Consider the following 27,988-nt stretch of genomic DNA (forward strand, 5'->3'; position numbering starts at 1 on the left):
GCTGGGGCACAAGAACTGATGCCTACCAGTGAGGGCCGCTGTTTAGGTACATGGTTGGATGCTGCATGTTGTGAAATTAAAGCCAAGGCTTGCAGCAGCCTTCCTTCAAACAGGCGACTCCTCTGAATTTCACAGTGCAGTTCTTCAGCCAAGTAATATGTACAAAAATGCTTACACTGGGCCAAAGTGTGCAGTGCAATGCACATATAAATGAAAACAACATACAAAAATGCATTTTATTAGTGGAAATTGCTTTGCAATAATGTGCATATTATAATGGTAATTATTATTATTAAATGTATTACCTGCCCTTGACCAGCAAGTCACAGAGCAGGTTGCAACAATTTGAAATTCAGAATTATTACAGAGTTCAGTCACAGGAATCGGGGAGGCCCTGTAAACACACATCCCGAGTGTGAAAGATCAGAGTAAAGAGGGGCATCTTCAGCATTCATAGAAGCATAGAAGTTTAGAGTTGGAAGGGATCCAAAGGGTTATGCAGTTCAACCCCCTACCACTATTCACTGAAAGCTGTAACGTGAAGAAGGTAGGACACACCTCTGTGAGGAGGGAATGCACTGCCACGGAGAATTCTCTCTCCTTGGCCAATCATGGTGCCTCGAACTTCTGAGGGAGGTGGAAAAACCAAGAGAATTTCCTCTGTTGAGGGGAGCAGGAGCAGACAGCATCCAAAAAATGGGAGAAATTCACACTAAAATGCGGTGAATTTTCCTGAGGACCTAAAAAATAAAACACAAAACCCTCAGACTGATGTGGAAATGTGGAGAGCTGAACGTGAAAGTGGAGAAATGAGAAATGCAAAGAACCTGAAACTGGGAGGGGGGTTGTATATTTGCTGGTTGGAGCAAGGCAACCAGCCCCATCTTAGGTTGTGTTGCCTCTTCAATAGTGCAAAGGCCTCTTGCTCATGCTGCTTAGAGTGAGGAAGGCCTGCCAGCTGCCACAGGTGAAGAGCCTTGAGCGCTTACCTTGCTGCCTTCTGCTCCTGCTCTCAGTTGCAGGTGGCATCCCGACGAGAGGCACGTTACAATAATCCAGGCCTTGAGGCCAGGAAGACAGAGATCCATCCTGATAAGGTCGATGCCTGGAAGTAAAGGTCTCACATTTTGAATTCTTTCGAGATAGTTTCAAGGGGAAGGGAGGGGTTGGGTTGGGGAGGAACAATCCAGTTTTTGATGGAGGCAAAAGATTACTGCCAGAAGCCAGTTTTCCACAGTCAGCTTTACTTTGGTGACTGACCTCATCTCTCCGTGTCTGTCCAAAGGCGAAAAAGCTTCTTGCTGGGCTCCAATCCCATCTGCAGATAAGATAAATCGGCAAGAAGAGAGGGGAGCCCTGTCCCTTGAGGGAATCCTTTTCATCCGGCAATGGAATCAACCAATTTTCTTGTGGCTGCTCCATTCAAATGGGTGAGAGACATGGGGAAGTTTAGTTCATCTGAATGGTTTCTACAAGGAGAAGAAGCCTGCCATCCTCCTGTAGACCCCTCTGACACTGGCCTCTCATTATATGTGAGGTTTTGCACCCAAATCTGCTGTTGCTGCAAAAGCTGGGAAGCTATTGAATATTTCTGAGCATTACAACTGCTCAGGGCAAAGGTGTAACAGTGTACACATAACATCTTGTTCTGGAATCAGTGAAGACTGTGTACTTGCTTTTTTCAGTATACACAATACTTCAGTCTAATGTGTATTTTTTGCACCAGGAAAGCACATTTTCACAAACTAGCTTCATCCCAAAAAGTTCAGTGCAGATTGATTCTGCATTACTCTCCAGTGTGTCCATCCATTTGAAAACAGATGCAGGAGGTCCCAACAATGTGGGCGGTATCCACACTTGTCCAATGATGTTGTGGGTGGGCACTGGGCAAATATCAAGAGCACAACCACCTTCACTCACCTGGGGCATGTGTGGGTAGGAAAATGCTAACAAAAGGGAGGACTTTCAAATGTACTGTGTGTGACTTTCAAGAGCTTCTGTGTCATGAGTCTGAATCAACATGAAACTGATGAATAGTGACATAATTTATATCCATCTGCATGTTTAACCTCATTCCTGAGAGCAGGACTCCTCACCTCACTCTTTGGCCACTCATTGGTCTGAATCTTCTCCTGGAGACACTGCATCGTTGAACACCAACTCTCTGGAAGTCTAGGTTCAAGGTTTGCAACCATGGCACCTCTCAGATGTTGTGGTCTACAACTCCCATGTCCCCAGCCAGAGTGTCCAGAGGTAAATTCCCAGAGTGGTTTAACAATCAATCCCTCTCCACAGGGAACTATGGGACTTGTAGGCCTCTCAGGGGCATAGGGGTGTCCTTTAACAAGCTAAACTTACCAACAATCTTTGGGGGAAACCATGACTGATATGATGCTGTTTTAAACATACAACACAAGGTTGAGCCTAAGAATGAAGTGTGGCTTTGATTTAAATTGAGGCCAGGAGAGAGAGAATGAACCTAGGCCTCAAGAGTTTGGGGAAAACTTATATCCGCTATGTGCACGTGTTTGGAAACATATTTCTATTTCGCTTCCCCACGCCCAAGATGTAGGTACCCAAAGCAGTTAACAAGCAGAAACATAAAATCAACAATAAACAGTGATGAAAAAAATCCAGTTTTTAAATATTTTTCCCACTGTTAAGTCCAGTTCATCACATTTCCACATCAGTTTGCAATTTTAAAAAATCCTCATGAATATTCATTAGCAAACTTCTCCCAATATACACGTGCAATTTTGTCCGTCATGCACATGTTTTGCAAATGAATTTTCTTTAATATAATGCAATTTAAAAAATTTATTTTACCAAAATATGCACACTTTGCCCCAGTATATACATGTTTGTACACATAGCTTGGCTGGAGTATAGCACTGCAAAATTCTGAGAAGTGCAAATTTCAAAGGATGGCTGTCTTTCTGTTCATGTATTGTTTCAGAAAGTGCAAATTAGGAAGCTTCACTTTTAAATGGAAACTGAATCTCCACCATCAGAGATCACCAATGTGGTACCCTCTGCATGTCACTACACTACAACTCCCATCATGCCCGACCACTTGCCATGCTAACTCAGACTAATGGGAGTTCTAGTACACCAAACCTGAAGGGCACCACCTTGACTACTCCCTGCTTAGACCATGGTTTACTATAAAAAAGCATTTTCTCCACTAGCCCTTTTTTGTTGGTGGTGGTGCTGTGTGTGTGTTTGTGTTTAAGATGCAACTGCATGCTAAATTAAACAACACTCGTGTGCTGAAAGGGCAAACGTTCTGTGCTCAGTGAGCCATTTTTTAACATACCCTTTATGAAAAGTTTCATAGGGAAAAGAATATCGCAGGAAGCCCAACATAGCTTTCTTGATAGACCAGAGTTGTAAAGTGCTTAGTTACAGTAGTCTCACCAGGGTTTTCATGAAAGAGCTAATAGGGATGGTAAGTTAAGGGACTCTTGGTGAAGCCAGTGTGAACACCTGGGATGCCACTGATGGAATGTGACCTTGGCACATCTCTTTCTCATCTCTCCCTTTAAAGTGATGGCTGCAGCAGGATACCATGCAGGAGACTTTTCTAGTCGCTTTCAGCCCAGTTGCATGGATCTCAGTTCTTACCAGGTCCAAGTGAGTGGCAGAATTGATCCACATGAGATGCAAGGCTGGACTGCTGGACACAGGCAGAAAAAGAAGGTGGTAGAACAATGAGGAGGAGGTAGACTTTAACCCAACATAGCAAGGGGGAGGGATATTGCTTATTTAAAACATTTTAGCCCCAAATAACAGCTCCCAGGTTGGCATAAAGAGGTGAGTGAGTAAGGCAACCCCTGCTCTAAAGCTTCCAATCTAGAACACATGGCACAAAAGGGAAAAGGAATGGGCAGGGAGGAAGGCAAAGCCAAGCACCAATTCTTCAAGTGACAGTTCTTATAGGGACCACTTGGGATGGAAACTGTCCAGGCAGACCAGAGGTAAGCAAGAAGGTGTTGCTGGACTCCGACTCCCATCAGCATAGCTAATGGACGGAGAAGATGGAGGCTGTAGTCCAACAATGTATGGAGGCAGTAGCAGTCAGTGAGGCAGCATGTGCAGGGCAGAGTTGCTCTCCTGACTTCCTAACATGGAGAGGGGAGGCCAAAGCAAAGAAGAAGAAGAGTTTGGATTTGATATCCCGCTTTATCACTACCTGAAGGAGTCTCAAAGTGGCTAACATTCTCCTTTCCCTTCCTCCCCCACAACAAACACTCTGTGAGGTGAGTGAGGCTGAGAGTCTTCAAGAAGTATGACTGGCCCAAGGTCACCCAGCAGATGCATGTGGAGGAGCGGAGACGCAAACCCAGTTCACCAGATTACGAGACTACCGCTCTTAACCACTACTGGGAGTATGGAGCAGAACCTTGTGGTGCACAGGGGCAGGAGTGCCCAGTTAGCTACACTCCCTGCACCTTCCTCTCCCCTCTGAGTAAGCACCAGTGACCCGCCATATTGAGGGCTTCCTGATAACGCCCAAAGCACTCTCCCAAAATTGTGAATGCACCCATGGACTGAAAACCTCGAACACAAGAAGAGCCTGCTGGATCAGGCCAGTGGCCTATCTAGTCCAGCATCCTGCTCTCACAGCAGCTGACCAGATGCCTGTGGGAAACCAGCAAGCAGGATTCGAGTACAAGCCATTCCTTCCTCCTGTGGGTTCCAGCAACTGGTAGTCAGAAGCACAGCTGTGGAAGGAGAACCATTGGTAGTCCTCTCCTCCAGAAAACTGTCTAATCTTTTAAGGCCATCTAGGTTGGTGACTATCACTGCCTCCTGTGGGAGTGAGTTCCATAGATTAACTACGCACTTCATGAAGAACTGCTTTCTTTTATCTGGCAAGAGAGAGAGAGAGGACTCCAAGGAGAATCTTAATGCGCAGGGAGGTTCGTTGCTAAATTTCACTGCTAAATTTCATGACGATCTGTTTTGTGCTGGAAAAACAGCTAAAATGTATTAATAAATCAACCTTTCTTTGCCCCCGATGTCTCTTTTTCTTCACAGGGACCAAAACCGCACTTTCCTTCTTGTTGTTTTTTAAATGAAATGAAATAAAAAGAGACAGTTGGGTAGAACTGTCAACTCCCCTTTTGAGGGAAGAAGAAGTAAATGGTTTGAGTTTGCCGTGGTTTCTGATTGAGGAGCCTTTGAAGTAATGATAGCTATAATTTAAAGCAACAGTTACCATATTTTCATCTCTCCCTCCCCTCCCTGCCCATGACAGTCTTTTATGCTGTTAAGTATAAACCTACTGAAAACTAACTGTTGCTGTGCTTGAACATACTAGCAGGACCCTTAGAGGTTCTGGCTCTAATTGCCATCATATGTAGCTAATATTGCAAACATAACTGCCTAATGATAAGGTTACTGCACATAATTTCTTGACAGAGGAAAGGTAAAGAGAGAGAGAGAGAGACTCAGCTTTTTTCCTTGCTGTTTGTTCGAAAATATTTTTTGAAAAGGAATTATTTCTCTTTCTGGAAGCAAGATTCTTCAGGCCTGGCAGTGAGTCTGAATTACAGCAAAATGGGGTGCTGCCTGGTGGTTTCGGAGTTGTTGTTTTTTTAATCCGTCTGTGCCAATCCATCATCCATGATCTGGGCTCATGAAAGCGTTTGGAGAACCTACTTGTGGTCTTCATTGCATGTCCATGTGCCCTGCTTTGGGGAGAACAGTCTTCTAATTGAAGTGCTACCTGGTCTAAGTTTGGTTTGAAGATTAGGCATCACAAGGAGGGAGAAGTGCAGGGGGTTTAAGTTTAGCACCTGGAGAACAGACTGAGATGGCACACAGATCAGCAGGTCATCATATTCATGTGTCAAGATGGGCAAACTTGTCAATTATTGTTTCAGTTTTCCCAGTCTTAAATTCAGTCCCCCACATTTCCTTGCAATTAAAAAAAATAAAAAATCTTTGTGAACATTCCATCTGATTTTAGTGCAAATATATGAGGATATACATAGGTTCGTATGCAATTTTGCCTAATATGCACCTTTTTTGCACACACATTATGCTAATATAATGCTTTTCATATGCTGTTGTCACACATATGCATTTTAATGCACCCTGTCCCCAAATATATGCATTCTTGTTTCACAGTTTTGGTTAGAGACCAGCTGCATCACAATATCCAGAGTTTGAATTTTGACAGATAGCTGCATTATGGTTTTGGGAAGTGCCAATTAGATGGGTTCTCAAACCCAGCTGAATTCCTCCCTCATCCCTACCGGGGGGGGGGGGGGGACAACCTGCACCCAAAACAAGCAGCCGGTCTGTATCTGGAATGTAGAACCTGTGGCCCTTCAGATGTTGGATTCCAGCTCTCATCAACCCCGGCCAAAAGAACATAAGAAGAGCCAGCTGGATCAGGCCAATGGCCCATTTAGTCCTGCATCCTGTTCTCACAGTGGCCAACCAGGTGTCTATGGGAAACCAAAGCACAAGAGCACTCTCCTCTCCTGCAGTATTCAGTAACTGGCGGGCTGAAGGCTGCAGTAGAATATGCTGAACTTGATGGACCAGTGGTCAGCCTTATTCAGAGTGAAACCTTAAACTGGCCAAACCTTTCCCAGCATTATCTACACCAGCCTTCCCGAACCTCATGCCCTCCAGGTGTTGTTGGACTACAGCTCCCATTATTCCTGACCATTGGCCACGCTCATGGGAGTTATAGTCCCGAACAATTGGAGGACACTAGGTTGACGATGGCTACTGTGACCCATTCATTCTTAACTGTTCTGTTATTTTATGTATTTCAATTATTTCCTTTAGGCCCTTATTTTGGATATGGTTTTCTTGTAGAAAATCAAGATACAAATATATAAAGCACAGGAAATTCACATCAGGCTGCTATGAGAGCTGCATGACAGACAAATCCTAGGTCAGATATGAATATATAATAACATTTATTTTCCACTGACAGCTGGCTAGTTAGTAGATGAAGCCACTTGTAACAAGCCAGCATTTAACAAGCCAGCATTTCTATCAATATCTGTCTGAGACAGGACTCTGCAACTAGGTGCTGATATTCCCCCTCACCCCAGTGCTGTGACCAGCTGTCCACTGCAATTGGTGATTGTAGTGACTGATTCCCAAGCAAGGTTGAGCAATATCGATAGCAGATCTATAACATTCTACCAATGGAAGAATGGAAGACTTGAGCGAAACTTAAATGGAAAAGAAAAGGAGAAAAGGGTCATTAGCAACATAAATGAAATCTTCCTTTTTTAAAAAATGCATTAAAAAGGAAGTAAAGATTAAATCTTAGGAAACACTTAGGCTTTAGTTTTTAAAAAAGAGGGAGGCAGGGAGGGAGGGAGTGAAGCAGGTGGAAGAAAATGGCTTTCCCTGTGGGAATAATGTACTCTCTACATCTCATAAACCAGCGCTTTTATGGGAAGTTCAGCCCCCCATTGGTTGCAGATATGCAGCAAGAGTGTAGGTACTTTATACAACATGAGTCCCTTCAATAAGTCAAGCAGAATCCGAAAGGTTGCTGACATTTTCGGTTATGTGTCTTTTCATTAAAGGTAACTACCACTTTAAGCAAATTGTTTCAGGGATTGGAATGTAGCAATGGCTGATCTAATTAGTGTAGGCTGTAATTTAGGAGGGTTCATTATGTCACAGACATTATGACTCCTGGGTATTACTAAAGGACTCATTTGTAGTACTCGAAATGAATTTCTTGTGAACGCATATAATGTCATCCATATACCTAGGATGCAGATTTAAGATGACTTGACATGTTTTAAAATCTCTTGAGTTTTCAGTGGAGATTAAGTTTCCAGACAGTTGTAAACAGATCTTCAAACAGCACAGATTTATTATTTTGCAAAATGCATTAAAGATGCTCACATGGTTTCCCTTTCTTTCTGGATGCAGAGGAAGAGGAGCCCACATTCACTTCTATATACTTCTGAACAAGATGCTCAGGACAGATCAGGAAGGAGTTTCTACAACAAGAAACTTGCAGCTGCCTCTAGAGCCCTTTCCTCATAGCAATAGCCTCTGGAGCAGGAACGGGGAACCTGTGGCCTTTCAGATACTCTTAGACTCCAATGAGCATCATCCCCAGCCTGCATGACTAATGGTCTGGGGTGGTGGGAGCTGTGGTCCAACAGCATCAGGATGGCCACCCCTGCTCTAGCAATGAGACTTGCCTTTTTCCAGAATGCTGAACTCACTCACTGTTTAGTGCTAAAGGGCTCAACTGAGAGCATAGAACAGATGTGACCCGATTGTCACGAATGGAGTTGCTTTCATGCTGGAATTCTGTGGCAGAGTTTTACACCTGCAAACTGAATCTACATTGACCCTGGAAGATTTGGTCTTCTATAGTAGGTGTTGCATTTTCTTCACTGGACTATTCCGCTGTGGGACACTTATAGATAATTGTCTACAGCTACATTATTCTGAGAAGATGGAAGTCAACAGAGAGCCTTGTGTGTAAGGAAATCAAACCTTTTTTTTTTTTTAAAAAAATAAAGTTTGTTGGATTCATGTTGAATTGTGATTAGACAATGTTTGTTGAGGCCAGCACAAAACTAGGATCCAAGTGGACCTCTATCTTGATTGTAAAACGCCACTGTGGGATAAGGAAATTCAAAATTAACTATATTGGAAGAGCATGCATGCATTCTCTGTATTCTGGAGAAACCCACCATAAACAGACAAGGTGAACTTTAACATTGGCAAGATCATATGTTGGGATGAATCAATTATTGGACGTAGCTTTGACATCTGGGGCCACTATTGATCCCTTTGTTGCTTGATTAGCTATCCCGTAAGCTTTGTAACATGTACAAAAGAAGCAATTAGATAAGCTGCTTTGATTTCATGTTATTTTTAATTAATGCCCTGGCAGGCTTCCCTAATGCAATGCCCATATATTAAGACAAGACATCAGAGTGTGTTGAGAGTATTAAGAGGCTGGCCGTAGGTTCTTTTGGTGCCCTGTTGGGCATACATTGAAATGACCAATAAATTTTCAGGAGCAGATGGTGCAGGTAGGGTGGTACAGCCACCCGCCCAACACTGGTGTCATTACATGAATGCTGCAGGGCAGAGGCAGGGTAAAGTCAAAGTCAGGGCTGTACAGGCACACTGGCAGAACTATTCCAATGTTCATGCACCCACATAGCCCACACCATACCACCACCTTGCCCGTATGACCTCTAGGTAAGAAGCAGCAATGCCAGTACTGGAAGGGCGGCTCAGCCACACCTGCCTTGCTCACTTTGGTTCCTGTCTGATGCTTCTAAAATAAAAGTGACTCATCACCAACATAACATGGCAGGCTTGAGGGGGGTCCCCTAGCCACATGCCATCTTGCAGGTCTCCTCCTTCATCAGCAGGCCCCACTGGTGAGCTTATGGAGCGGGAGTGTGCCAGGGGCAGGTGCTTCACCACAGCAGCCCAAGCGTTGCAGCACTCTGGAGGTTGTGAACTGAGCCAGAGCCCGCGATCGTCACCTGAGCCAGGAGAGCGACAGAGTCCACGCCACCTCACTGCCAGAGAAGGATGCTGTGATGCACCATCCCAGCTAGACAAAGCAATCTGGTTAGCCAGTAGAGGTGTGGCTAGTCTTGTACGTTCTATCTCTTCTGGGCAACCTTCTGGGAGCTGTGTATTTCAGGGGAGGATGGGACCAGAGACAAAAGTGGGTGATGCCTAACCTCCACCCAGACAAGCAAGAGGCATTATCCTGGTCAAGCAAGGATGCTCTGGGTGTGAAGCTGGGCCTGCGAGGAGGTATGGCCAAGGGAGGGTTGTGTAGCCTAGAGAGAGGTATGAGAGCCAGATACAGAGGCTTGGTAGCAGGGCTGGATCTACCATGATGCTTAAGTTTCAGGGCCTCTAATCCTGAAGGGCCCCCAGAAATTACCGTATTTTTCTGTGTATAAGCCTAGGTTTCCCCCCTAAAAAATAATGTCAAAAAGTAGGGGGCGTCTTATACTCTGGGACATCTCCCCCATTTTCTTAAATCTGAGTCACCCCAAATAGGGGGCATCTTATACAAGGGGCCGTCTTATAGACAAGAAAATACGATACATTAGTCTATATTGCTTTAAAATGTTTGGTCTAGTAGACCCAATTTGAGTGGCACTACTCAAAGTGATTAGTTATTTTTCTTGCATATTTTTCAGCAATCACAAAGTCTGAGAGTCAGTAACACAGACATTGTAAAGGTGTGGTGATCTGTCGTGCAACAACCTGATTAACAGTGGTTAGCCAGAAGATTAACAGTGGTTGGCCAGGCGTTGTTGCTGGTTGTGAAGGGGCCTCCATGACAGTTCAAGTTTCAGGACCCCCCAAATGTAGGTCTTCCATTGCTTGTTAGGCCAATTTTGCCCTGCAGACCAGAAGTTCCTCACCTCTGCCCCAGATCTTCAAGGTGGCACTTCCTAAACCTACTGATTTTCAAAGAGAAGAAGCTGGTCTACTAAACTGGACAGAAGAAACCCCTTCTATTTGTTGCAGTAGCAAAATCCCTGTCTACTGCAAAATAATAAAATAAAATAAGCTGTCCTAGACAGCAGCCTAACTCTTGGACAACTGCCTACAGTCCTAGACAACTTTTTACAGTGGAATATTGAGAAGGTCAACCTTGGATTTATTTATTTATTTCCTTTATTAAAAAAAATATTCTTTGGCATTTAGGATCTCATAGCAAGTTAAAAAACCTCCCTCGGTATGCATGAAACGTAAACCAATCAATTGTCCACGGGATGTGGTGGGTTTGCAAAAGTCCATTAAACTGATTAATAATTGGTTTGCTGACAAGTTAAGTGTCTCGTTGCCATTAAAACTAAGTATATTTTTAACATATCTGACTTCCTCCTATTATCTGTCATCTCCTCTGAAAAGATGGTCAAGTTAAAAAGGCTGATAATTGGAACCATGTCAAAGCTTCTGTATCATTAACATACTCAAGTTATTACATTAGACTTGCTCTCTTCCACTTAGAGCAATCTCGCATGGCCCAAATCAGTCCCTGGCCAGCATCACCTGCATCAAAAAGTTACCTTTCCCCTCTTCTGTTTCCCCCCAAAAAAGGTACAACTCTGTGAGGCCCTCAGATTACCAAGAAGGTCTCACAAAAGGCAACAAGTTGACTGTGGTCAAGGATGGCCAATGATTTGGTTGCAAGTCACTGCAAGACCACCTTCCCCCATGTGTGCCCACTCAAGAACCACTTCTATCTGCAGAACTGGCACTGTTGGAGGTGCCACATAATACTTGTTCTGCATTTGCACAAAACCAATCTTCTAGTGTGGCAGCACCACACTTTGGAACTCCCTGTCTTTTGACAACAGGCAGACCCCTTCACTGTACACTTTATGGCATCTGCTAGAAACATTTTTGTTTAGACAAGCCTGCCCGATATGTAGAATGTTGACATGTGTTTTAATCTGCTTTTAGCTTATCACTAATATTTTAAAAAAAATGTTTTAAATTGTTGCTTTTAACTTTTTTTTTTACCAATACTTGTATCGGTGAGGATTTTTTAAAAAAATAATAATCATGCAGTGTACAGTGGTACCTCAGGTTACATACGCTTCAGGTTACATACGCTTCAGATTACAGACTCCGCTAACCCAGAAATAGTACCTCAGGTTAAGAACTTTGCTTCAGGATGAGAACAGAAATCGTGCTCTGGCGGCGTAGCGGCAGCGGGAGGCCCCATTAGCTAAAATGGTGCTCCAGGTTAAGAACAGTTTCAGGTTAAGAACGGACCTCCGGAACGAATTAAGTATGTAACCAGAGGTAAGTAAAAGGTAAAGGTACCCCTGCCCGTACGGGCCAGTCTTGACAGACTCTAGGGTTGTGCGCCCATCTCACTCAAGAGGCCGGGGGCCAGCGCTGTCCAGAGACACTTCCGGGTCACGTGGCCAGCGTGACATCGCTGCTCTGGCGAGCCAGAGCCGCACACGGAAACACCGTTTACCTTCCCGCTAGTAAGCGGTCCCTATTTATCTACTTGCACTCGGAGGTGCTTTCGAACTGCTAGGTTGGCAGGCTCTGGGACCGAGCAACGGGAGCGCACCCCGCCGCGGGGATTCGAACCACCGACCTTTCGATCGGCAAGCCCTAGGCGCTGAGGCTTTTACCCACAGCGCCACCCACGTCCCTAAAGGTACCACTTTAAAGTACCACTTTAAAGGTAACCAGAGGTACCACTGTATAAATTTTATGAACTAACTAAATAAATGTTACACATGTCATTTTAGTTTCAGAATTTTTTTGGCCAGAAAAAGAACTTTCTTTGCCATTCACCACTAACTTTTTAATACTTGATTTTTTAAAAACAGCAAGTGTTGTATTTGTTTTTAAATGTTTGTCAAGAAAAATGAATAAATGTACATAAAAAGTGTCTGTCTCTGTGTGTTTTCTATGTATGTTACGTGGGAAACAGAACAGCAGTAGCAGCAGCCATGGAAAAGAGAGGCTATATGAATTAAACTATTACTTAAATTGTTTTCAGCAGAATTTTTCCAATCTTAAGTTTGGTTCTCCTAGAGTTGCCATACGTCTGGAATTTCCCAGACATATTGGAATACTGGAGTTGGCAGGAGTGTCTGGGCGGAAATCGGCAAAAAGAACAACAAATTTTGTGTCCAGATTTTCACTTTTTGAAATATGGCAACCCTAGTTCTCCACATTTACACATCATTTTGTGATTTATTTATTTATTTTTAAGTCCTCGTGGAAATCCACCAGCATTTCTGTGTAAATTCCTCCTAATATACACATATTTGTATATAATTTTGCCTGATATACACATTTTTTTGCAAGAATTTTCCCCTAATGTGTTTTTGTTTTTTGTTTTTGCATGCTGTTTTCACTTATAGATGCATTTTTATGGACACCTCAGTATATGCATTTCTGTTCACATGACTTGACTCCAGTGCACTGCACCATTCTGAGAAGTGTGAATTTCGAGACTGTTTCAGTCCGCACATTGTTTCAGAAAGTGCAGATTAGGTAAATTTGCTTTTAAATGAGAACTGAACCAAACACCCTCCATCTTTAGTTAGGAATGACGTCTGCATGGGCAAAAGCAGCATCCCTCTTGCCTCCATCCCTCCTTGGGGTTCAGCCACTCTTAGAAACTGGATACGGTACTAGTTGGACCTTTGGCCTGATCCAGTGGGGGCTCTTCTTATTGCAAGAAAAGGAAGGGATGTCGCTTTTTTCAATACTGAGAAAGTAAAGAAAACCATGGGAAACATTCAGTGCAGAAAGGCCCTCTTTTAAAGTCCCCATTTTTCACTTGTAATGCAAGAATGCTGATGTCATCCTCCCAGTAAATGAGATTGACACTTGCAGAAAGGAAAGAGATGGTATTTCGTAGAGCAGACGGTCATGAGATACACTGGCAGGAAACTGTTTAGAAGTTCAAGGAACTTCCAGGAGACATGATGAATCCTCTGCTCTGAAAACAATCCTAGATTTGTTTTTCAACTGCCTTGTAGAAACATCTAGGTGTCTGGGCCCTCATGCTGTGCATCAATTTGCGTCCAGCCCAGCGCTCAACCCCCCCTGCCACTTCTGCGCATATTACTTTCTGTGCAGTTCACACCATAACAATACTCAGCCTCAAAGAGCGGTCTGAAAGATAGATCATGGTAGTGACACCACAAACATCTTGAGGGGGAAGGATTGAGTGACACCACGCCTGGAGACCCAGTCTCCAGTCAGATGTTGCAAGGTAGCAAAAATTAAATTTGGCTCATTGTTTCTGCCTCCCCTTTCACTGTACCTATTCCCCAAACAGAATGACTTTAGGAATAGCTATTGCAAATGTGGAAAAGACCCTTTACTCACCCATATGGTGGAGTGTTTATCCCAATCAGTCTAGCACCTTCCTCCACCCCACCAGACAGGGACTATCACAAAACCACTTGCATAATGGCTACAATCCGTTATGAATATGTTGCTGGCTCAATGGAAGAAGATGACAGTCTGAACTAGAAGGAGTTGTTGCTATGTTGTCAAGGGCAATGACTACATGTAAATGCCCTTGGCCACATAGTGATACACTCTTTATGTCCAGGATAGTTGTCCTCTTCCGTTAAGCCCGTGGCTTCTTCACACAACACACAGTTAAACTATGGACTTTCCTACAACAAAATGTAGTAATGTCCACCAAGTTGGATTGCTTTAGAATGGAATTAGAAAAATTCACAGAAGATAAGGCTATCAATGACTATTAGTCTTGATGGTTGTGGAAGCACTACGTATCTAAACACCACTCACTGGGGATCACAAACTGGAAGTGTGCTCTTACACTCGGGTCTTGCTTGTGAGCTTCCCAAAGGCATCTGGTTGGCCACTTTAAGAAGAGAAAGTCAGATCAGAGGAGCTTTGGTGTGATCCAGTAGGGTTCTTCTTATGTGGAGGAGGGACATGCATGGAGCAGTCTTTTTCTAAACAACAACAAAAACAACGAAGCAGCTTTCTGCACAAAGGATTGTGCCCCCACAATTCCTCTACTTTGTGTTGTCCTTTGCTCCCCTGTCCTGCCTCTCTCAGCTTTCCTGTTTCTGGTTCCTTATCAAGTCCACATCTCCCCCTCTGCGTTTCTGCTTTATCTCTGTTGTGCGCTGACAGGAGAGGCATGCCTTCAAACCTGACCAGGCTTATTGCTGTCAGGGATTCCTTACTGAGGCATGGCACCCCCTCTCTTTCCTCTTCACAACTAACACAAGGCTGCAGTATCTGAAAGAGCGTGCCACAATAAAATTGTTAGTTTCTAACAGGATTCGTGTCCTGAAAGGTGGGGTGCAGCATGTGTGTGTGTGTGTGCATGGACACATCTGTGACAGCATGAAAGCAGCCTGCATTTCTTGAGCCATGCTGGAGTATACTCATTTAAGGTAATATTGCTCTGCAGCAAGGGTGGGAAAGCTCAGTTCTAGTGGCAGAATGTAGCCCTCCTGGATGAAGAATGGAGAGGGTGTGTGTGTGTCTGTGCAGAAACCCACCTCCTGTTCAAATATTTGCTGCTCCACCCACTCTTGCCTCAAGCTCCACTCACCATGGGCCTGTGGCCCCTGAAATGTTGCTCAGAAGGGCATGTGGCACTGGGCTGACATTTCCCCACCCCCTGCTCTACAGGAAATGGTTTTAGAGTTTGTAGCTTGCACCGAAGAGACCCTGCTGAAATATAAATCTATTGTACATGCAGACCAAATCTATTCTCAAGAACTTGTCTCTTGTGCCAAAGACCTCACCAACAACTGTCCAACTTAACTCCCATCCAATCTGTTTAACATATACAACCCACTGCAGCTAACTCAAATGATACGGCCTGCGACTTCCAATGATATGCCAAGACAAATTTCCTCCAGGATATTATATATATATATATATGCATACATATGTAGAAATATATATCTCCTCAACATCCAACACAAACTAGTACTGTCTTCCAGATTTCTCAGTGCATGAAAGAGATTAGCTTCTGGGTGAAGAACAGCTGGCTCCAACTGAACTCTGGAAATCTAGGAGATTAGTCTCAATGGAAGAAAGGATTGCTGTCGGGAACTGATGTTTGATCCCAACCAGTCATCAGTTAGGGGGCTTTTAGCTGGTGCGCTGCAGTGTGGTGGCTAAGAAACTGAGCTATGAATCAATCTGGTTCAGATTTCACTGCTGCCATGAACTCAGAAGGTAACATTAAGCAAACCACTTTTTCAGCAACTATCCCTTTTCCCCGCTCCCTCCGCCATATGGGAATGACAATCCACACCTGCCTTACAAGATTGTTGTAAGGATTAGAAAGACATTGTAGTTAAGAGTGTTGGACTTAAATGGGGATGCTGCAAGTTCAAGGCACCACTTGATCATTAACTTCATGAGATGACTCTGGGCCATTTGCTGCCCTAACTCTCAGCACAACTCAATAGGGATTTCATGGGGATAAATGTTGTGTATCTGGGAAAGATGCCCTGAGGTCCTAGGTCTACTTACTCAGAAGTTTGCAGTATTCAATGGGTCTCTCGTCAGGTATGTGTATAGAATTGCAATCTAACCATGTTTAAGTATAATTAGGTACCATTGACTTCAAGGGAATTTGGTTCTAAGTAAGTATATTTAGGATTGCAGCCTGAACCTCTGAGGTAGGGTCATCTGCTGTTCTCTAGAAATTGTTAAGACTACAGCTCCTATCATCCCACTGGTCAGGGAAGCTTAGACTTTTAGTTCAGCAACATCTGGAGGGCTACCCTACTCTAAGTTATAAAACACTGTTCTTTCTCTTTCTATTTCACAAACTAACATCATTATTCCTCTTGAGGGAGAAGACAGAACTGTTATTTTCGATATTCTTTTTCAATCCAAAATGGATATATTTGTCCATCCCTTGTCTATAATGTCCCAGGACCAGATCACAGTTTCTATGGAATGCTTTTCTAAAAAAGAAAAGAAAAAGATGCCTTAAAGTCTTCTGGGCCAGTTACGAACCACGAAATGTATGCAATTGGTTTTGATTCAACCAGGCAATCATGGAAAGCTTAATTCCACTCCTTATCCCCCAAAAGTATATTTACAGCCTCATCTGATAGATGGCTTGGGAAACAGTGTTAAAAAAAATTCTCTGTGGATTTTCAGAGTTTTCAATGCTTTTGCCAGATTATGATCTAACAACAGCAGGGACAAACATATAGCCACTTTGAGTCCACTTTTAAAAGATTAAACGGTATTCTGCTGTTTCATCAGTGGCATTGTGGGCCCAGCTTTAGTGCCTCTGTCTTAAAACTAGATTTGCAACCTGATCTATGAAGTCCCAATTTTATTATTTATCTTTATTATTTATTGAGGACTCTCAACCGATTCAAGAAAACTTAGAGTGCAATCACATCCATAATTATTGGGGCACAGCTTGCGTTGTGTTCAATAGTAAGTGCATTTAGGACTGCATCCTTAGTTGATTAATCAAATTAGTTCTAACCAATTCATCAACAATTAATTGATCAAACCAGTGTGCATTTACTTCAATGGCCGCCGCTTCTCCTCTTCCTGCTGCCACCGCTGGCCTGGAGCTGCTTCCAGCCTCCTTTCCCTCTGCGGCAGGAGTAGGAGGTGGAGCCAGAGTTGTGGCCATTAAGGCCGCAATTTGCTCAACTGCATGCTTAGCCTCCTCAGGAGGCCTTTGGAGGGAGGGGCTTGGCCCCCTCCCAAACATAAGGGGGGGGGGAGAGAAAGGGCTCAGCTCCTAGGAGATGACACCCCTTTGCCACGCTCATCCTGCTTTTGTAAGAAATTGATCTTTAAGGGAAAACTTTCTGACAGTAAGAGGCGTTTGACAGTGGAACAGTCTCCCTTGGGGGGTTGTGGAGTCTCTTTACTTGGAGGTTTTTAGGCAGAGGTTGGATGGCCATCTGTCATGGATGCTTTAGCTGAGATTCCTGCATTGCAGCGGGTTGGATTAGATGACCCTTGAGGTCCCTTCCAACTCTTCCATGATTCCAAGTGTGGCAGTAGGAGGTATGGCCTGAGACAGGTCCCAAGGGATTGGAGGGCTGCATTTGGCCCCTGGGCCTGAGTTTCCCCACCTCAACCTGTACTGAGGACAGAGGAAGCTATCCAATCATAAAAGCTATGCAATCATTTCCCCTTTCACCATGGAGAATTGCCTCCTTTGACTTTTGGCTCTCCTGCATTTCATACACAGCAGCTCGTAGGATCAGCCCAAGAATGTTGCGTCAATATCGTATGATCTTCGCTAGCATCCACCTTAATAGAGGTGTTTGGCCTGAGTGAGAAATTTGAGACGAAGACCATAATGCTTGCATCTGCAAGGCACGGAAGGAAAATGCCACAGGGTATGAGGACAAATCTGAAGAGAGAGAGAGAGAGAAAAAAATCCATACACATTAAGTCTGGCATATAAAGAGACTAAGTATAAAAGACAGTTCCCTTGTAATATCCAGCTGTTTCATCTAAATATTTCCAATGAATCCACATATGTACATTTTCAGAAATATACCAAGAGGGAATATCAATACTTATGTTTGAAATAAAAAATAAAAATCCCCTCAGATTACCTCATGTTCTTTCTCTCCCCCTCCCCGTCTTCTTATTCTACAGCTCACACTCAAAGCTCTCCAGATTGGACAGGTGTTATTTCAGCACCATCCTAAATAGCTTCCCTACTGCCTTGCGGTGGATTAATCCATTTCTTTTTTTTTCACCCTTTCTTGCTTTCCTATGGTCCAGCACAGATGTAAAAGAGATTAAGACTGTGTAGGGAGGGAGGTGGGGGAAGAGAGAAGAAAGTAGAAACTCATAAGATTTCGCCAAGCTCCTCTACAATAAAACTCGGGGCGGTGGATAAAACGCCTCAGGAGACTGTAGCAAAACGACGAGGGTCTTGACTGATCGCTTCAAGGGAATGACAGCTCAGCAAGTTCATTGTGTTTTGTTTTCCCTTTCGCATCTGTGGCATGGAAACTTCTGTCTATCCACAAGCCAAAACATATGTACAGTCAAGAAGAACCGCCGGCTTGTTTGTCAAAGCTCGCCTTCCTTGCTTTGACCACTTTTGAAGAGAACCTTGCCAAAAAATTCTTAACTTTGTCAAAGAAAAGAAAAGAAAAGAAAAGATGCACAGAAATTAAAGTAGGTTGTGGAAAGGCCTCCACTTCACATTTGCCTCTCAATTAGTTCTTAAAGCTCCAAACAGCACTTCAGATAAGTTTGTTCTGGATCCTGGAAAGTTGTAGCTATCCCCAAATCTATATGTTAAAATTGTGACTTGGAGAGCTACCCTATGCACAGGAAGCTGGCATAAAGGAAGCCTCTTTAAATTCAGCTGGTATAAAATACACTGGATCCAAACTCTGTTCAGGAGTGGGACTATGGTTGGGTGCGTTGTCCTAAGCCTGGCAGACATTATTTAAAAATAATCTTTAAGTTACACCACCCATTTTCTTAGTTCAACTTATGCTGGCTTGCTAGGTTGTGTGCCCAAGCTGAATGGGCTTAGGATCTAGTCTAAGCACACCTGCCCAGTCCTGCCCCCACTGCACCTCTGGAATCCACTAGGCTCAGCCCAGCTACCTGGATCCTGGGTGAGCCAGGACTGGAGATATACACCAGTGTGTCTCCGACTGTTTTCTAGAAGGTTTAAGCAACGCCATACCAATCTTCTTCCTCCTTCTCCTTCTCCTTCTCCCAATTATTATCCCACTGCTCTTCCCAAAGGAGCCAAGGACAGCAAACACCCAAGCCATAAATCAATTTAAACCTCTACAAACAATTCTAATACTGATGCAGACTGGGACAAATCCCCCACTTCAAAGGCTTGTTGGAAGAAGATCTTCAGCGGCCCCTAAAACGATAACAAGCCTAGCTAGTATGTAATGGGAGGGAATGCCAGTGTGTTGGTCCCACAACACTAAAGTCCCAATTCCTATATCATAGGGAATGGGCCTCCTGAAAAAAATGTCATTTGCAGGAGGCCATCTCCTGCACAGTACAGTGATCAATGGGGTATATAAGGGGTGAAACAATGTTCTGGATATATAAGGTACAGCATGAGACTTGTAACCTCAGGGTTGTGTGTTCAAGCCCTGCATTGGGCAAAGGATTCCTGTATTGCAGGGGCTTAGGCTAGATGACCCTCATGGTCCCTTCCAATTCTATGAGCCTACTAAGGGGTGAAATGTTTTAGGTATCTTGGTTCCAAATTGTACAGTATGTTATATACCAGACCCAGCACTTTGATCTTCACCAGTAGCTAACTGGCAGCCAGAGAAAACTTGAGAACAATGTTTTCAGATAGACAGAATACAAGTATTCAGGAAAAATATGGCTCAGCTCCATTTGATATTGCAGTCAAATTTGGGGATATATTGTTGGCATTTTCACTTTGTTTCCTTCCAGTGGCATGTTATGCTGATATAAAAATATCATCACTGACCGCACAGTGTACACAGAGAGCCAAGACACTTGAGAATGGTATGTGGTCACACCAGTAACCTCAAAATACATATTTTGCTGCCCACAGCTCTTGTGTGGCATGTTATACACATATATACACACACACCAACCAGACAACAACACAGAGTATTACCACGGCCTATAGTTGTGATTCTTGAAAGAAAAGAGAAAGATGGGAGGGGGTGGGAGAGAGAATAAAACCAAGCAATAGTACAGGGGTCACCAACAAGGGTCCCTCTTGAGGTCTTCCTCTGGCATCCACTATTGTTAGGCTGGTGGAAAATAGACTCCCTGAAATGCCTATCAGAACAAGCTGATAATATAAATCAGTATAACTGCATGCCCCAGTGTGAAGCTACAATGCAGGCGTTTGGTACTGACTTCTTCAAATGTACAAATCTGGAGCCTGGAACAGGGGTGTAAAACACAATTTAAAAACATACAAAAAACAACCCGGGTTGTGAGAGTGCAGCACATGATATGGAGCTGATTAAGAGATAGTTTTTTGTTTTTTTAACAAATCTACATTACATCAAATTAACACATTTAATTCATTTTTTTTAGATTTGGCACCTTCTTTTTACAAAAGGTCTTCCTTGCAATATTGTTTCAAATTATCATCATGGTTGCCTTCCTCTGTGCATGTTCCAGCTTGTCAACATCCTTATGAACTGGAAACAGTGGTCCAGGTGGGTTCTGAGCAAGGCAGAATAGAGTGCTACTATTACTTCTCTTTATCTGGACACTAGACTTTTGTTGATGTGTAGCCTATTATTGCATTAGCTCTTTTTTTGCCAACTCGGTAAATTTAAGAATGTAAAATAATCCAAATCTGAGAACTTCAGTATATGAGCAAAGGTACCTGCCTTGGTCCAGACAGTTGTGAGAACAGACCCAGATTCTTCTACAGGTCCACATTTCAGTAGAAATGTCCTTTGCAACATGGTTGACAGGAAGTCAAAGGGAAAGCTTTACAACAGCAGACAGCTCAACTTAAACAGGATATTAATATCATCATTAAAAAGGGGGAAAAGAAAATCTGCTTAAGGAAATAATATTTCCTTTCAATTCACTTTTTATTAGTGCCTTAGCACCAAGAAAAAGGCATCAACGTATAATTCCAGTGGCTCATAAGGGTCTCTAAATTTTAATCGCACTGTACAGAAAGTCACAGCTGGTGGAAAAATGAAGTTCTCCAGCTGTTTCACACCCTCCCTTGCCTCCTTCTTGCCCTCCCTCTTCTCCATGCTCCAGCTCGTTTCTTAAATACTGAATATTAGCTGACTGGTGATTAGCTAGCATATTCAAAGAGTCAGTGGATATTAGCTTCTCCTTAGGCACCAGGAGGGAATGTTTTATTTTCTTATTCTGATATGATCCGTCTTCCACTTGATGGGCACAAAGATTTTCTCTCTCTTTGCTGCAAAGGAGAGACTTAAGCACCTCATTCCCATTAGCCTTAACATGAATTACCTGTGTAAATCCCTAACACATTGAATGGAAAAAACAGACTCCAGTGATTTTGCACGTTCTCTCTCTCTCTTTTCACAGGGGAGTAGCATTAATACAATTGAGCCTGTTTAACATTAACAACTTATTGGTAAGTTCCTCCAAAGTTCTTCCCATAAATCTTCTCTTTTCTATGAGACAGATTTTTTTTAAGGGTTCTGGTTTCACTGATCTCACCGAAGAGACTTTTTAAAGGGCAATCCAGAGTTCTGGGTATGATGATGTCTTTTAAAACCTTGCCACAGGAAGTACCTCTTTAAGGAAACTACACTTCCTATTTCCCCGTTGTGGGAGGGCAAAGGGGATCGTCCAGACAAACTGCCCAATGTGCATGACTTGCTGGCAACATTTTCCTTTGTGCTGTCATCTGTCACAGAGATAATCTAGGCCGACTTGAAATTGCATTGATATCTCTTGCAGAGGTGTAGCAGCATAAATTCCAGCTCACTCACTATAGGCCAGTTTCACACCGCCCATTAATAGCGCTACGATACCACTTTAAACAGTCATGACTTCTTCCAAAGAATTCAGGGACCTCTAGTTTTGTTTTGGGTGCTGAGAGTTGTTAGGAGTCTCCTCTTTCCCTTCCAGATCTACATTTCCCAGAGTGGATTAACAATTGTTCCCTCTTCACATGGCACTAATTTCATTCTTTTCCACGTTTGGACCTTGTTCTTGCTTTTGAAGCAAAATAGCACAGGTACAGCAGAAAATAGGTTCCTGCTGGAAACCTTGCAAGAGAGCTCTGCCTTTGGGTCACAATTAAATAAAAAGGAAGGGCTACAGTCCATTAGAAATAGAGCTACTTTGGTCCAGCAGAAAGGACAAAATGTGACAAGAATGCCGCTGCAAACATTTGTGGATGTCCAATGTTATTATAGATCTCCAAATGGCTATAAATACACCAGTCTGCGTCTGTGTCTTTTGTTTACACCCCCCCCCCCTTTTCTTTTTGGAATCAATATAAATCACTGTGCTACATGGCAAAACCACGCTTCGTTGACAGTACATATGTAAGGCCTCAGTTAGTGGTTGATGTGAAAATGAGAACATGCTGTTGGCATTGCCTCAAAATGCCAGCCTTGTTAACCATAAGAACTGGCTTATAGACTCTTCATTCAAATGCATGTGTGAGAGAGTGAGCGAAGACTGAAGGTCTGCAACCAACTTCTCCAATCAGATACCACTCCTTGAAAACCAGAGACCAGTGGCGTAGCGTGGGTTGTCAGCACCCGGGGCAAGGCAAGTAATTTGCGCCCCCTAACTCGTGGATTTGTGCCCCCTAACCTGTGGATTTGCCCTAACCCCAGATGTTGCACCCGGTGCGGCTGGCCCCCCCTGCACCCCCCACGCTACGCCACTGCCAGAGACATATCTGCATATTAAGGGCATTATGATCCACCATTACAAAGAAATTATGTTGTGGCATAGCTAACCTTTTGTCCACATTTCAGCCAAAATCCTCAGTTTTACTGTTTACACCCTTGATTTTTTTTTAAAAAACAACAACTCATTTTCACTGGAACATCTTGACGACTCTTCTTCTGAATCCCTGCCCCCTTTTGTCCCTTTACACGTTGTTTCAGTAGCTCTGTTTTCACTTACAGCCACCACAATAGCAATAGTTATGGAGGTTACACCCAACTACTTATTCTGTGCCAAGCATCTCTGATTTAACTCGTGAAGCCCAGTTGGGTTTCCACTGTAGTTAATACTCCCAAACACTGCACAAGTCAAACATGCTCAATTAAATGCCATAGTTGAGGTATCAAATTTGGAGACAGCCTTCTATTATTTTCTAGAGGTGAGATCTAGGTTGCCAGGCTACATGCCCAGCTTTGTCTGCAGGGATATCTTTTGCCAATTTCATGAAATGGCTGTGATTATGATTGGTGAATGGTTAATGCACCTAAAGTATAGAGTAAGATGAATTTAAATAATGTCTTGGGGTCTTTAAGAGACAAGGCATCCCTCTTCCCCTCATCTATACCCAAAACCACAGGTGGGAAACCCTCTTCAGTCTGAGAGTGACATTCCCTTCTGGGCATCCTTGTGGGAATAAAATGCCACTTCTGGGCATGGCCAGAGGCAAAAGTGGCTGGAGCAATTAATGTGAATCCTACCTCTGCCCATGAGGCTAGTTTCTACACACACTCACAAACCCCTCCCTATCCTCCATCTAAGCATGCTCAGAGTTCAAGGACACATTCTAGGCAGGCAAAAACACTCAAGGGTGATGCAAAGTAGGGTCAGGAGAAGGTGTGGCCTGGGGAGGGGTGTGGTCTAAAGAGAATCCTGGGAGCCAGCTGGAGAAAGTTGCATTCACCCCCCAGGACCAAGGCTCCCCACCCCTGTCATAAATTAATACCAGCTGTTAACTACCATGACTTCCTCCCAAAGAATCTTGAGAATTTTTGCTTGGCAAATGTTATGCTGCATCCTCAAAACAGAATCCTCAAGAGAGGTTGTATCCAACTAAATCCTCCTTAGAATAGTCCCATTGAAATGAATAGATTTATTATCATTTATTAAATTTATATACTGCCCTTCAAGAAACCACAGGGTGGTTTACAGCATAAAATCAAACCATAGATCTAAGCTAGTCATGTCCAGTGGTTTTAACGAGTCTACTCTGAGTAAGTCTAACACTGGATACAATCCAAGTTTCCCCAAGCAGTTATGTGAAACCTCTGGCCATCCAGATGTTGAACTGCATTAGTCACACTGGTTGGCAGTGATGGCAACATCTGGAGGGCACCATGTCGGAATATTGCAGTAAAGCGATCTGTGTGTATTTTGGTGTATATATAACTGGCAGTGGATTGGATCCAACAGTTCCCTTCTCAGAAGAGAACCTTTGGATCCAGCCCAAAAATACTAACAAGAGAACCAAGTAAAGTTTTTGGCTGCATATGGAATCTCCCATTCATAAATGCTAAATGCAAGTCATAACATTTGGACAGTTTCTAACAGCATTGGCTGAGATATAAATCATTATTGTCTAACTAACCAAAAGGGATGAAAACTACATTATAAATGGAAAAGGCACTTCAGTGATCCTGCCATGGAGTCTTCCTATTCAAGTATGAATGCCATGCATAGATTATTTACCATTCCTCAAAACAACCCCTCCCTTTTCAAACAAGAAACCTTTGCTTTCTTGGATTTATAATATCCTAGACCTGTAAACCTCATGTCAAAACAGATTTTATTTTAAAGAAAATATCCCTCAGTTGATGGTGCATACCAGGTTTCAACCATGAGGAAATGTTTATGCATGAATTACCAAGCCTAGAAAAAATACAGAGTTACAAGCGAAATGGAAACCTATACAGGCTATTAACTGTAATGGCAGCACCAGGGCAGTGCTTAGACACATATACATCATATTTATTGACTAGTTACAGCATCTTACCAGTTTCTAAAAGCTCCCAAAGTTGGAAAGTTTGTCATGTGATGAAGCCAAAGATTAAGGGCAGTATTTCACTGTGGGATTAACTTTTTAGAACCCAAGAATTTAGTGGGCAGGGTTTTACCTTTCAAAACCTCATGGAACCAGAGCATATCAGTGACCAGGAGTTTCAGGCCACACAGACATATAATAAAATTAGACATCCAGCAATATTCAGGCCAAGTTAAAACACTTTTTCTATATAGGCAAGCCACAGGTATTACCAAGGGCATTCTCCCTTGGCCATTTGATTCTCAGAAGGATGAAAGATGATTCAGATGACCTCCTTCTCTAAGACTACATTCATGCAATTCTCCAAATCATGTTTCTAAAATATAATTTGCCTGTTCTGAAATGTCTCCCCTCCTGGCTGATGTTTGGACGCTATTTCCTCTACTTCTCTTACCATTGGCACACAATGGAAGGAAGAGTAAAAGCTTTGGAATGCTAGTGAGCAGCAAACCATAGTTCCTTGTTGTAGCCAAACATGGTAAACTGTGGCTTAATCATTACTTGGTTTGCAGATGAAATGGCAAATAATGGGCTAGGTAAAGGTAAAGGTACCCCTGCCCATACGGGCCAGTCTTGACAGACTCTAGGGTTGTGCGCTCATCTCACTCTAGAGGCCGGAAGCCGGCGCCGTCCGCAGACACTTCCATGGCCAGTGTGACATCGCTGCTCTGGCGAGCCTGCACCAGAGCAGCACACGGAACGCCGTTTACCTTCCTGCTATAAAGCGGTACCTATTTATCTACTTGCACTTAAGGGTGCTTTCGAACTGCTAGGTGGGCAGGAGCTGGGACCGAAAGACGGGAGCTCACCCCGCTGCGGGGATTCGAACCGCCGACCATACGATCGGCAAGTCCTAGCTCCCTCGGCCTGTAAAGCGAGATGAGTGCCGCAGCCCCAGAGTCATCTGCGACTGGACTTAACCATCGGGGTCCTTTACCTTTTTAACTAGTTTGTATGCTTTAGCTAGGCACCTACTCTGAGTTGGTGCTGGTTAGAAGGAGATACTCAAGTCTCAGATAAGACAGGTTATTCCCTGAGAAAGGAATGTGACATATTTAAGGAATCTTCTGCTAATTTATGCCTGTACCATTTAGTGGTTATTTTGAAGTTAATTCAGTACAGTCTTCCTGGATACTGTCATCTGTTAGCAAATAGGCAGGAGGGAAAGCAGATTTAATTTCAAGGGCTGGACATTTTGGTGTCCCAGTGCTGTGCAGTCCAAGAGGTGCACACTTTGAGATCCTGTTGCAGAAGGCACTGCTGGGCAATTTTCAGATCCTATATAACTTGCTTGCCCCGCTAAAAAAGATGCGAGCCCAAGCAAATCTATTGAACTCAACTGGCAAACATTGCAATGAGTTTCTAGGCCTCAGCTCAATATTAGGGAAGTGTGAATCTGTCATTTTTGTTTCTCTCCGTTTTGGTTTCTCTCAAACCTTAGTACCTTCTGCATGCCCCACATGTGCTCTGCCACTGAGCAATGGTCCCTTATTGACTTTCACACAAAGGCTGCAAGATTTTATTCTTGCAATCCTTTAAATGTTTAGAGAGTTGGTAATGAGCTGCAGTGAGCTTTACACTTCATTTGTATGTTAGTGGACAAGCACAGAATGATCAAACACTAGCCCATTATTTTAAGGGATGCAGACAGTTTTTCCAGGTCATGTGGCCAGCATGACTAAGCCGCTTCTGGTGCAACGGAACACCGAAACCAGAGCAGAACACGGAAATGCCATTTACCTCCCTGCTGGAGCGGTACCTATTTATCTGCTTGCACTTTTTGGCATGCTTTCGATCTGCTAGGTTGACAGGAGCTGGGACCGAGCAACAGGAGCTCACCCTGTCGCAGGGATTTGAACTGCTTGGGATTGGCAAGCCCAAGAGGCTGAGTGGTTTAGACCACAGTGCCACCCGCATCCCTACAAACTAGTTACCGGTAGTTACAGACATATCACATGCAATATTGCTCCTGGCCTGTAGTTAGGACTGCAGGACTCCTTCCCTCCTACAATCTGTAATAGCTTTACCATGTGATCTGCTGTTAGCAGTGACAAACATGGTGGGGTGGAGGAGGACATTCTTCTGTTTAGTTAGGTCTTACCTATTTGCAATACAGCAATGCTTAAATGTCCACAATACGTTTGCAAGGGAAGAGGATGCAGAGAACACCAGAAGTTGAACACACCCCTGTAATCTTGCATTGGACACCCCCCCCCCTATGACTAAGAAGTAGCCCACCAGGTCTAGTGGGAATAAGCCACCACTGGTGCTGAGACAACTCTTAGAGGACCCTTCTCCCCAACACAGCAGCGGTGTTTGATGGGATCAGTTGGGCGGAAGGCAGAGTGACCAACAGTAAGTATTGCCAGAGCCAGTGACAAGCACAACCAAATGATTCTAGTTTTGTTCCCGTCCTCATCCCTGCTGAATTCTCTTAAGGGCAGCACTGAGGCTAAATGCATAGTATAGATGGGGCCTTATGTGCATTACTTACAATGAGCCTGCTCTCAGTAGAACTTAGCTGGCCATCACCCAAAATGTTAAAACGATATCTTTCTCTCATCTTCTCCCCCACCCAAGGAAGAAACACAGCACTCACACAGTTAATGGCTTGAATGCCATTTCTAATAAAAGGCACTTCCATTTTTTAAAGAAGTCTTTTGTGTGAGTTTAATAAAATAAATTTTGAATATCAATAAAGAACATTCTATTTTTCTTGGCATACCTTTGCTGCTCTATATCCTTCTGTTGCAGAAGCCGCCATGCCATGGGGCGGATGGCTCCTCCGTACTCCATTGAAGTCATGCCATAAAAGCTGGAGATGGTTTGCTAAAATGCTCCAAAGGTATTCAAATTTCTTTCAAGAAGAAATTCAATTTATTGCATTTATATTACAATGTCTTTCAGGAAGAAAGGTTATAATCGCCAGCATATTTGCAATTTACATTTTCTTCTTTATATGAGGTAATGGTATTAGAAGTCAACTCTGAGATTTAAAGCTGAATTGGGTGTACAGGCCTCTCTCTTTTT

The sequence above is a fragment of the Podarcis muralis genome, chromosome 7 (genome assembly GCF_964188315.1).
Source record: "Podarcis muralis chromosome 7, rPodMur119.hap1.1, whole genome shotgun sequence".
Lineage (NCBI taxonomy): Eukaryota > Metazoa > Chordata > Lepidosauria > Squamata > Lacertidae > Podarcis > Podarcis muralis.